Below are 12,173 nucleotides of genomic sequence, written 5' to 3'. Positions count from 1 at the left end.
TAAAGAAGCAAAAAGAGTGGAATATTTAGGTTCTGGTAATATTTTGGGAGAAGGCAGTGGGTAGCATCCTTTCTGCTAGCTCTTGATATTCAAAGTGTAATGCCAGCCTTCTGTGTAATACAGCTGAGTTCTCTTATAATGTAAGTAGGATCCACACAAACTGTATCAAAATAACAAAAACTATATGTTACAAATTAGATGGACACGACATTTCTAAATGTAAAGTGAATTCTATGAAGTCAGGTGTGAAAAGTGTAAAAAGATAAACATTTATATTTTTAAGATGCATTGGCACTTAAAAAAAATTCCATTGTAGACAAAGTCTAAATATACCCTACTAACTTTGGCTTAGATGAGTATACTAAATAAGACCCTATGACACCAAATACATTGTTTAAAGACTACTTCAGGATAGTTAAGAGGAGGATGATATAATCTAAATATGTGATAAAAAGAGATTACTAGTACATATAATATTCCTCACTGGCAGGCATTCCTATCATGTCATATCAAAGTCTAGCAAAATGTTGAAAGTTAGAAATGTTATCAAGCATTAGCAGGCATTTAAATAACGTCTCTTGAATATTTCTAGCATAAAAAAGTATTTCATGTGATGTAAATGAATGGTAATTTTCTGACTTTAAAAGAGAGCTGTGCCAGTACATTTCAGCATTCTGGACCCAATTCTGCAAACATGGAGATGCTTTCAATTTGCTCTGCCTGCCTTCCCGCCTTAGATGGTTGCGATTGCAGCGAAATTAATCCATTTAAAAATCTGCGGCTTAAACTTAAGGATTTTCAGTTTTTTCCCCTTCTCTCTTTTTTTTCCTTAGAATATCAATAAGTTCCAATTGAAGAGCGGATTCTTTTGCAATTCAGGCATGTGCCGGCGATAACGGGCGAGTTGGCATGAAGAGAGGCAGAGATGGATTAATTATGCAGAGAACATGGAAATTCTGCTTATCATCGGCTAGCAAAGGAGCCCAGCTCACATAATCAGCAAACGAAGGGAGAGAAAAAAATAACAATGCAATGGCACCTTCCAGCCCATCATCAGGATTTTTTCTACCCCCTTGTAATTAAAAAATAACATACACTTATAGCCCTATCTCCTGTGCAGGCAAGGAGTGGATGTCCACAAAATAATTGCACTGGGATATTAGAGCTGGGAACAAGAGCTGTCCATTCCTACTATCCCTTACTCCCCCTTCCCCTGCCTCTCTCTCCTGGCCTCTACAAGGCATTTCCTTTCTGTCTGCAATCAGAATCAGATGGATGTCTCAGGTGACATCCTATCTCAGTGTCCATAAGTCCCAAACCTCACCCTTATCATGATTCAGGCAAACATTTATATGATAAATATTTGAAGTGCTGAAGCTGTGGGGTTTTATCCTGATCACCTGTGCGATATCTGCAGAAAATCACTTTGATGAAATCTTTCCAAATGGTCTTTCCAGTTCCCAAACAGGCTGCTTAGGAAGGTTTTGTTGGTAGTGATGTTTTCACTTTTGCCCACAAAGATCATGTTCCCTATAATTTTTCTTTTTCCATTTTCATGCATTTTTAAACCCAAAGTAAAAAAAAAATATGATGTTTCATTGTTTAGATTAAAGTTTGATTGCTTAATATGATTCAGTAGTAACATTTCTGCAAAAAGCATGCAAAGACACTGTAATAAAAAGTAGAAACCTAATTTATTGACAAAAATAGATTGATCCTCCATTTGTATTATCCAATTTACTGATGGTATTGATATTATCTTTGCCTGTTAGGATGCAGACACCTATTATACAGTGATGCTCCATAAGCAGAATGCATTACAAATATATCTTTCTGTTTTTACGTCTAACTATTTTTTACCTACTGCTGATCATGAGGCATAGCTTGGGGTTTCTGAGGCCCTGGCCTCTCCCCCCCCCCCCAATTCATTGGTCTGCAAGAAAAATAAAATGAAGAAAATGAAACCCTAAAATGACTAAAATTATGCAACTAGGGAGGGAGAGCTGTTTTACCAAGAGCAGTAGGCCAGGATTACAAAGCTGGCAGTCTCTAGAAATTTAATTTATTCATAGAGTTCCTCCAAAGCAGGGGACCAGTGCGGGGTGCAGTTTGCACACTAGTAAGAGAGCTCCTGCTGACTTTGATGATAAAAACTGATTCTCTACTAAGTTTTTAATTTTTTTCCAATCTTTTAAAATCCTCGTTTGGAAATAGTGATGAAACTGGAAAGAGAAATCTGATTCCACTGCACAGTTATACATGACAAATCAGTATTAAGTTTTCATCAGTTTCTTTAAGAAAAAGAAGGCACAGACAAAACAGATATTTTTGAGACAAGAAACTGTCCACAATTCTGCTCTCAGATACATTCGTGCAAATCCAGAATAACTCTGTTGAGCTCTTAACTAATGCTATTATATTAATATATCAATAGAGTTATAATACGTATGTGTGCATATATATATGTTTTATATATGTGTTCTGTTTTAAGATATGACTCGGCATGATGAAAAATCCTGCTATTTGTTTTAGCAGAAGAGGAGTTCCTTGCTAAAACTCTTTATAATAAATTGCTTTAGCAGCTTGTTTGTTGTTTGCTTTTATTAAAATTGGAATGAATTTCACAAAAGGTAATGGATTGACACCTATATATTGATGTACTTTATCCACTGAACGGGGACAGTAGCAGTGCATGCTACTTCACCTGGAAGGACCACCTCCAAGGTGAGAAGGCTGATCAGTTCCCATGCCCATTCAATCTGTGATCTTCCTTTTGACACTGCAAGGAAAGATGCCAGTTACGACCATTTGTAGTGTGTGTTTTTTGTTTTGTTTCAAATCGACTAGGAAGTGGTTTGAGACCTCAATTCATTCAGTCAGGCCACTAGATTGCAATGATTGTTGGACACTATTAAACCTGTGCCAGATCCAGATCAGGTTCCATATTCCATTACCACTCTATTATTACTGTTATTTATAGTACAGTAGTGCCTAAAGGCCCAACCACAAGAGGGGCCCCATTGTGCCAGGAATTATAAACAAATAATATGACTAATTGTTTGCTTACGGTCTTAACAGTCAAAGGGTAAGTTGGGAAGGAGAGGCACAGAGAAGTGAACTCATAGACTTTAAGGTCAGAAGGGACCATATAATCATCTACTCTGACCTCTTGCAAATTGCAGGCCACAGAACCTCACCCACCCTCTCCTGTAATAGACCCATAACCTCTGGCTGAGTTACTGAAGTCCTCAAATCATGATTTAAAGACTTCAAGTTACAGCAAATCCCCATTTACTGTAATTAAAACGAGCAAGTGCCCTATGCTGCAGAGGAAGGTGAAAACTCCTCAGGGACTCTGCCAATCTGATCTGTGGAGAAAATTCCTTCCCACTCCCAAATATGGTGATCAGTTAGAGGCTGAGCATGTTGAGGAGACCCACCAGCAAGACACCTGGGAAAGAATTCTCTGTAATAACGCAGAGCCCTCCCCATCTAGTGTCCTGTCTCTGGCTGTTGGAGATATTTGCTATTAGTAGTCACAGATGGGCTAAATGCCATTGCAGGCAATCTCATCATACCATCTCCTCCATAAACTTATCCAGCTCAGTCTTGAAGCCAGTTATGTTTTTTGACCCCACTGCTCCTCTTGGAAGACTGATCCAGAACTTCACTCCTCTGATGGTTAGAAACCTTTGTCTAATTTCAAGCCTAAACTTATTGATGGCCTGTTGATAGCGATTTGTTCTTGTGCCAGCACTGGCCCTTAACTTAATTAACTCCTCTCCCTCCCTGGGATTTATCCCTCTGATATATTTACCAAGAGCAATCATATTCCCCTCAGCCTTCATTTGGTTAGGTTAAACAAGCCAAACCTCTTAAGTCTGCTCTCATAAGGTAGGTTCTTCATTCATCTGATCATCCCAGCCCTTCTCTGCATCTGTTCCAGTTTGGATTCAACTTTCTTAAACACAGAAGACCAGAACAGCATAGAGTATTCCAGATGAGGTCTCACCAGTGCCTTGTATAATGCTAGCAACACTTCTCTAGCTCTACTGGAAATACCTCACCTGATGCATCCTAGGACTGTAGTAGCCTTTTTCCACAGCCACAACACAGTGGCAGTTCTTAGTCATCCTGTGATGTGTCTGAAGTCACTGGTAGAACCAGAAATAGAACTCAGCTCTACTGAGTATCAGATGGGTAGCCGTGTTAGTCTGGATCTGTAAAAGCAGCAAAGAATCCTGTGGCACCTTATAGACTAACAGACGTTTTGGAGCATGAGCTTTCGTGGGTGAATACCCACTTCGTCGGATACTCTACTGAGTATCAGTCTTGTTTCCTAGCCACTACACTACACTACACTCCCTTTCAAATAACTATTAACACTTCTACTGAGGTGGCACCCAGAGTTTCCAATCAGTCTCAATCTGACAGTGCAAGATACAGTACAACCATACAAGATGCCATGGTCCATGTCCCAAATAACTTACAATTTTAGGCCTTAATCGTGTAACTGGATGTGCACAAGAAGAAACTTATTCATCCAGAGCCAATAAGAATATTATAAGCCTCATCTTTCACAGTTCCAGTTGTTAGACAGGTTCTTGGTCACTGTGTTGTGCTAGAAACTTTACATGGACAGTATACTTCTATAATCTTTTACATTTCCTGAAAACAAGTTTTAACATCTTTCACAATAGGAGTTAGAGAATAGAATTCTCAGTAAACGTAAAAGTAAATGGATTTGTAATCTATCCATGATTAAAATTATTTTCATCATGAAGTAGAATTCTCATTATTGTTGCGATTTTAATATTATCAACTATAAAGTGTCTTGGTGATTGATATTATAGACAGCGAAACCCTATATTATGGTAATTAAATTTAAAATGAATCAGCCATCCTTATATGTCTCAGTACAGCACCTGATTATTTAAAAACAATTATCTCCTGGTGTCACCTAATGGCACACACTACTTTGAGCTGCCTAAAGGAATTGTTCAGGTTCAAAAAGTTGGGCCGCAGGCAAAATTCGCATTCAGTGTCATTTGTGAGATACTAGGGAAAATGTTCTCGATATTTTTTAAAACAAAGAAGGTATGAAATCCTTAAAGAATTTCAGTGCAATTCAGTCCTGAATTCTGGGACCTTTAAATAGAACTTATAGAGAGACATTCTCATAGAAACCCAATACTCAGGGGTATGTACTTCCCTAGTATTTTGTGAAAAACACCAGGAAATCTGAGCAGGAAACAAAACTGCTCTCTTTTAGGTAGGTAATTTTTTTTCCAGTCAAGTTTGAAAGGTACAGTATAATACTCTCTTAAATTAGAGCTAGCCTGTGGATTAATAGCTCTTCAAAGCAGACGTCCATGTCTGGAAATGTTAAACTCTGCAAATATATTTTATAAAAATATTTGCTCACATTTTTCATATAAGAAGATTTTATAGGGACAGGAGCTTCCCAACCGGAAGAACGTTTATACCTTTTATCCCCTTAATCTTTAGCTTTTTTCAGTACATTTTACCACTGTCTTCTATTACAAGATACTTTTTTTTCATTTTGGAGAAATTTTAGTACAAAAAAATTCTTTAGTACCTCAGTTCATTTGCAGATTTCACCAGGCTTGCAAAAGCACACCTGTTGTGCTGTCTGGATTTCCTTTTCTGATCATAGGCTTCTGACAAAGAGGGGGGAAAAGAAAGATTTTTATCAAACACTCTTCACTGGACAATGAATTTTCTTCACCATTTGAATGTATCTGTGGAATGCCTGAGTGATTCATTACAGCAGATTCTGAAGTATGACAATGGGCCGCAGAAATGACTGATGGTATCTTTTTCCTGATTTCATTTCCCTGATCCTCTTCATCCCTTGGCCTGTGTACCTCGATTAATTAGAAACCAGGGATTTTCACTCATCAGCTGATGGGTTTCATGCTCCACTCTGTCACAAATCTGCTGCTTGCACTATCTCTCTTACAGCTGGTGGCTGCTTTAAAAACTTTCTTTTTTCTTTTTTCTTTTTTTCCCCTTTTTTGAAGCAGTGCTTTGTGACTACAGGTTTAGGCCTTTTTAAGATTCAGACATATTTTTAAAAAGAGATTAAAAATTAAAGTAAAGAAGATTCAAAATCTCTGATTAAGTTAATCCCTATCCAAATGATACTTGTCCAAAAATGAACTTTTTGAAGAGATAATAATGTAAATGTTTCATAGCTCTCAGCTTTCCAAGTTAGTTTTTCAAGATATAATAATTGAAGTATTATGCAAAGGATGAAAGTATATAAATATAATTTTTGTGCAAAAGGCACATATGCTCAGTTCACATGCATTATAGTGCTGCCTATACTATACTGTTAAGCCAATTGCATTTCAGCTTTCACTTATATGAGGCACCTTATAATAAGATCCTGCAATAAATCATTAAACCGTTATTGTTTCTGGAGGAAATATTTCATAATTGAAAATATGCTGCCCTTTAGGGTATATACCAAATTAAAATCTCATGGTGATATAATCCCTAAGGAAACAAACCATAATTAAATGGTATTTAAAAATGCAGAACATTTTGTAATAAAATTCACCCACAGAAACTTAAAATAATGTGTGAATCACAGAAAACAAACATATCAATTATGTCTACCACAGAAAATGTAACCACTGCTAGTTTGCTTTTTTAAAATCATTATCTATTCACCCCCTCCATCGACCACCCATTGCTTGGTTTAATTTCTGCATGTAATACATTGTCTGTATTAAGATAGAACCCCTCCGTTTTCTTGAGCCAGGTTCAGAAGTGGAATAGCTTTGCAAGAATGTCAGACTTTGTAGAGGCTCTGTGTTGCTGAGAAAAAGGTAATGAGGTACCATGATTATTCAGGTCTTTTGCTTCTAAGGAATAAAGTCTATTAATTGTGCAGTTTGGTACACTACATGTTGACTTTTTGATACTGTTTATTTCTCGTTAATGGCTTACTAGTAGGATACATACGTATACCACACGCATCTATATGACTCTACACACATACACACACACAAGATATATATGCCACATATATATATATCCCACATATGCCACAGTCCCCCAAGATATTCTCATAAGCAAACGAGGGAAATGTGGTCTAGATGAAACTACAATTTGTTGAAAGATCATATTCAAAGAGTGGTTATCAGTGCTTTGCTGTCAAACTGAGAGGGCTTATCTAGTGGGCAGGGGCGGCTCCAGGCACCAGTGCTCCAAGCGCGTGCCTGGGGCGGCAAGCCTGCAGTGGCTTGCCTGCAGAGGGTCCACTGGTCCTGTGGCTTCGGTGGACCTTCCGCAGGCGTGCTTGGGGTGGCAAAATGTCTAGAGCCACCCCTGCTAGTGGGATCCTACAGGGGTCAGTCCTGGATCCGGTACTATTCAATGTTTTCATTAATGATTTGGAGAATGGAGTGGAGAATACGCTTATAATATCTGTGGATGACACCAAACTGGTAGGGATTGCAAACATTTTTGAGGATAGGATTAGAGTTCAAAATGACCTTGACAAATAAGAGAACTGGTCTGAAATCAACAAGATGAAATTAAATAAAGACAAGTGCAAAGTACCTCACTTAGGAAGGGAAAAAAATGCCCGAATGCACAATTTCAAAATGGAGAACAACTGCCTAGGTGGTAGTACTGCTGGAAAGGGCTCTGGGTATTATAGTGGATCACAAATTGAATATGTGTCAACATCATGATGCAATTGTGAAAAAGGCTAATATTATTCTAAGGTGTATTAACAGGAGTGTTGTATATAAGACAGTAGGTAATTGTCGTATATAAGACAGTAGGTAATTGTCCTGCTCTACTCAGCACTGGTGACACCTCAGGTGTAGTACAGTGTCCAGTTCTGGGTGCCACACTTTAAGAAAAATGTGGACAAATTGGAGAGAGTCCAGAGGAGACCAACAAAAAAAGATAAAAGGTTTAGAAAACCTAATCTATAAAGAAAAGTTAAAAAACCTGGACATGTTTAGTCTTGAGAAAAGAAGACTGAGAGGGGACCTTAAAATATGGTAAGGGCTGTTATGAAGAGGATGGTGATCAATTGTTTTCCGTGTCCATGGAAGGTAGCACAAGAGATAACAGATTTAATCTGCAGCAAGGGAGATTTAGGTTAGGTATTAGGAAAAACTTTCTAACTATAAGAATAGTTAAGCACTGGAATAGGCATCTAGAGGTTGTGGAATCGTCATCATTGGAGGTTTTTAAGAAATACCTGTCAGCGATGGTCTAGGTCTATTTGGTCCTGCCTCAGCATGGGGGGGGGACTACCTGACCTCTTGAGGTCCCTTTCAGCTCTATGTTTCTATGAGTCTATGAATACACACACAAGCACAAACCCCCTACATACTTTCCCATGATATATTCTTCTGTCAGGCAGCACTTTCCTCAATTCATTATTTTTTTCAATTAATCCTTTTGTCCTCTTATTTTCCTTGCATAAAAAGAAAAAGTGTATCCAACACTTAAAGATGGAAGAGTAAAATGGAAAAACAAGCATTTCCATCGTTGGCCAAATAAAAACTAGTAACAAAACATTAAAATGAACTACTGTAATCCACTAATTTGTGCGCTTCCTTTGTACATCTAATTATTGTAGTATAGGCTAAGCAATCAGAGTACACTTACCCAAGCAACTCCAGAGGATCTTATTGACCCTGCAGCAACCTAAGTCATAAGGCATGTGTGCCATTCCCCAGGGTACAATGTGGACTGTTGAAGAGCTGTGTCCCCTCAATTCTCCAATCTGGAGTGCCTTTTACACCTCTTTGCTGTCAGAACATCCACTCCTGGCCTGTTCACACACAGCCTCTAGCAGGCAAAAATCACTCCCAGCTACATTATATGAATGCTCTGCCAGCATTACATGAATTACATACAGGGCAACACCAGCAAACTCCCAGTCCCAGTCTTGTCCTGCAGAAATGTGCGTCCTGTACTTCTGAACAGAACAAGCTCAGAGAAAGTTCGTCATTTCATCAAAAGAAAATGATATGAATCAGCCCTATTATCCCAGCTGGACTTTCCCACACTCTTTAACCAAACACACTGGTTAAGATAAACAATAAGATAAGGTTATTATCTACAGAAAGATAGATTTTAAGTGATTACAGAAAATGATGCATAAAAGTCAAGACTGGTTACAAAAGAAAATGAAAGGGTAAAACACAAGCTAATACCTAACTTAGCAAGCTAAGTGAATTTAAAAACAAAAAGGTTTCTCTCACCATAATCTTACAGTAGTCTGTACTGGTTGAAAAGCCTTCCAGTCAAGACCACACTTCCCTCAGTTCAATGATGCTTTCTTTGTCTTTCAAGCGTGGTAGGTGCCATGAATAGAAATGGGGAGAGACAGTGGTAATTTGGAGGCCACAGTTTCTCATTCTTATACCACTCTACTCTCCCCTCTTTGAGGATTACCCCCCGCTGTGGTGCAGGTGACAAATAGTCTCTTGTGTCTCTTATGGGATGTGAGGTCTGAATCATCCCTGTGATGGTTCACATCTTCCCTCTGCTGGAGAATGGTCACTTAACTAAGTCAAGGCCCACATGACTTTGTTGGTACCTATCTGGGGATGCTAGTGTGCCTTTGTCTCTGAGGAACTGGTTTGGACCTGCTTTTCTTAACCTCAGAGCATGTTATAACAATCTTATACAGTAGAATCTTGTAACATTACATAGAATGTTGTCACACATTTTACCAGGACAATAATATTCAGCAGATTATGACTTTGTACAAAATTTATCATAGTTTTGTAAAAGTGATGAACATAATAGTATAGACTGTCACAGCATATACACTGGAAGATTCCTCATAAAGCCCTACAGGTGTACAATTTTTGTCACAACATTTCACTGCCAGTTCCAATCATACCTTTATGAGGGTATGCTTTCTGAAGATTATTATACTTCTTAGCTTTGGAGAGACATCATTTATATGAACAAATGTTTATAAAGCTATCAGAAAGTTTATCTTTGGGAATTTTTTTCTTCACTCCCATTCTGATACAAATTAGAAAGGAGAGGCAATATTAAGACTCAAAGTACTGTAAATTCCATAGGCCAGATTCTCATTTACACTAAGGCCCTTTTACACCACTCTGGCTACATAAAGAGGCCTTACAATTGGGGTCAACATTGTTAGAGTGGTGTAAAGTGCTGTAAATGAGAATCGGCCCTGTGTGTTCACAGTGTTCTGCCAATTGGAAAAACAGGGTTATTTTTATTTTCAATAGCTTTAAATGGTTTCTGCACTGAAATGAGAAATCACATTAACCAGGCCCATTAAAAATATTCATCTAGACAAGTCTTCAGTAATTTCTGTTTCTCATCACTCCCATCCAGTCTATTCAAAATTCAACTGCTAAAACCATTTTTCTTACTCATAACTCCTGCTCCCCCTTTGATTCCCTCTGTTGGCTTGCCTTGTTTCAGCACGTTTTTGTCCTCACCTCCAAGACACTTCTCAACTCTGCCTCTCTTACTATCTACCAGTTCCACAGGGCTTGTTCCTGCACCGTGCTGAGAACACTTCCCTCCCACTTATATCAACTGGAATAGAGGGCACTCAGCGCTCCTTCCAGCAGCAAGCCCTTATCACATCATCCTGGCTTCTTCTGCTGTTCAATGATGCCAGCCTAGTCTATCCATCTGTCAGCATTTCTCATTAATGAACCTCCACCTAATTCCACACTATCCCTTATCCCACACACGAAATATCTGTCTGAACTGATTCATGAAGACACTATTACCATTTCCTCCTATGGCTACATTTAATTTGGGTATGTCTACGCAGCCAACGTTAAAGTGGCTGTGTAGTTGTGGCTCCAGTTCTGGGAGAGAGCTCTGCCAGCGCTGTAAAAAACCCACCTCCATGAGGGGAATAGCTACCAGCTCTGGGAGAGCGGCTCCCAGCACTGTAGCACTATCTACACTGCCACTTTACAGCGCTGAAACTTGCATCGCTCAGGGTGGCGGTTTTTCACACCTCTGAGCAAGGAAAGTTTCAGCACTGTAAGTGGCAGTGTAGACAAGCCCTTGAATGCAGCCATAGGAGGAAATGGTAATAGAGTCTTCATGAATTGCTGCATTTTAACATAATCTGCTCTCACTTCCTCCATTCAGATACTCTTAAGGCTACAGTATGTTTCATGGTATCCCTATCTCACACTCTTTATTTTATGAGGCTCTAATATCATTGGGGCAGGAACAGTGTCTTCATGTGTGTGCTTAGCACAATGGGGTCCTGATTCTGACTGGGGCCTTTCTGTAATGATAATATGAAATAATAACAACAATAATAATAGTATTAATAACAATAATAATTTCAACTACCATCTGAGTCATGAATCAGTTTTGTGCATTACAGAAAAAGGCATTTAAGAAACAATCTGTGAAACTGAATTTATTTTGTGGAACTGAACTCTGATGAACTGAAATCCCATTATCATTTCATTTGTTCCCTGAGATTCATTTCTCTGCAGATTTCCAAAGAACAGCATTTGATCAGTACATCTCTCAGCCCAAGCTTACCAGTCATCATCAACACTATCTTTGTGTTCGAAAATTAAAAAGTTAATTAAAAAAGGAACAGATGAGAATTTGCATTTCTGATCAACAAAGTTTTTAAAGTTTCTTTTGCTGTGTAGCTTATTAAGAATGAAATCCTTAGTCCAAACATTTTTACCTGTTGATTAAGAAGCAGAGGAATCTGTTCAGGGTAGACAGTGCCTAACCTCAGCTGTATCAGATACATTATCATCTTTACCTTCTGCTCTAAACTGATTCAGAGTGCCAATATCAAATAGCCACTTTTAGATGTTACCAACTTCTAGTGTTAACAAGTCAATACATATATCAACAGACTTCCCTTTGGGATATAAAAGAGATAACACTTTGTACTTCTTAGCGTCATTAATTTCCATTAATTGAGACATAGGGAGATTAAGTGACTTGCCCAAGGTTACCCAGTAACTAGTTGCAATAGGGAATGGAATACAGGCCTCCTGACTCTCTGTCTCCTAATTTGATCACTAGATAATGATGCCTCCCTTAAAAGACAGTTGTTATTATTAAAGAGGTTAGACCCTAAATTTGATATATTTTGAAACTAATATCTTGTGTATGACCTCCAAATACTA

General features: G+C 38.4%; 1 long non-coding RNA gene across 2 annotated transcripts; it reads right to left on the bottom strand.

The window, feature by feature from the left end:
* Positions 1 to 2,500: 2,500 nt before the first annotated feature.
* Positions 2,501 to 9,927, bottom strand: LOC120398508. 2 transcript variants are annotated; one of them, XR_005594485.1, is made up of 4 exons: positions 9,261 to 9,927; positions 5,600 to 5,681; positions 4,068 to 4,220; positions 2,501 to 2,779 (listed from the first exon to the last, which is right to left on the bottom strand). It is a non-coding gene; the product is annotated as an uncharacterized LOC120398508 (long non-coding RNA). The 2 variants fall into 2 exon arrangements; XR_005594486.1 differs by lacking the exon at positions 2,501 to 2,779 and adding an exon at positions 3,906 to 3,961.
* Between the last annotated feature and the right edge of the window lie 2,246 nt (positions 9,928 to 12,173).

The sequence above is a fragment of the Mauremys reevesii genome, linkage group 2 (genome assembly GCF_016161935.1).
Source record: "Mauremys reevesii isolate NIE-2019 linkage group 2, ASM1616193v1, whole genome shotgun sequence".
Classification (NCBI taxonomy): domain Eukaryota; kingdom Metazoa; phylum Chordata; order Testudines; family Geoemydidae; genus Mauremys; species Mauremys reevesii.
Note: the sequence above shows the minus strand (reverse complement) of the source record. Positions and strands in the feature narration are given on the sequence as shown.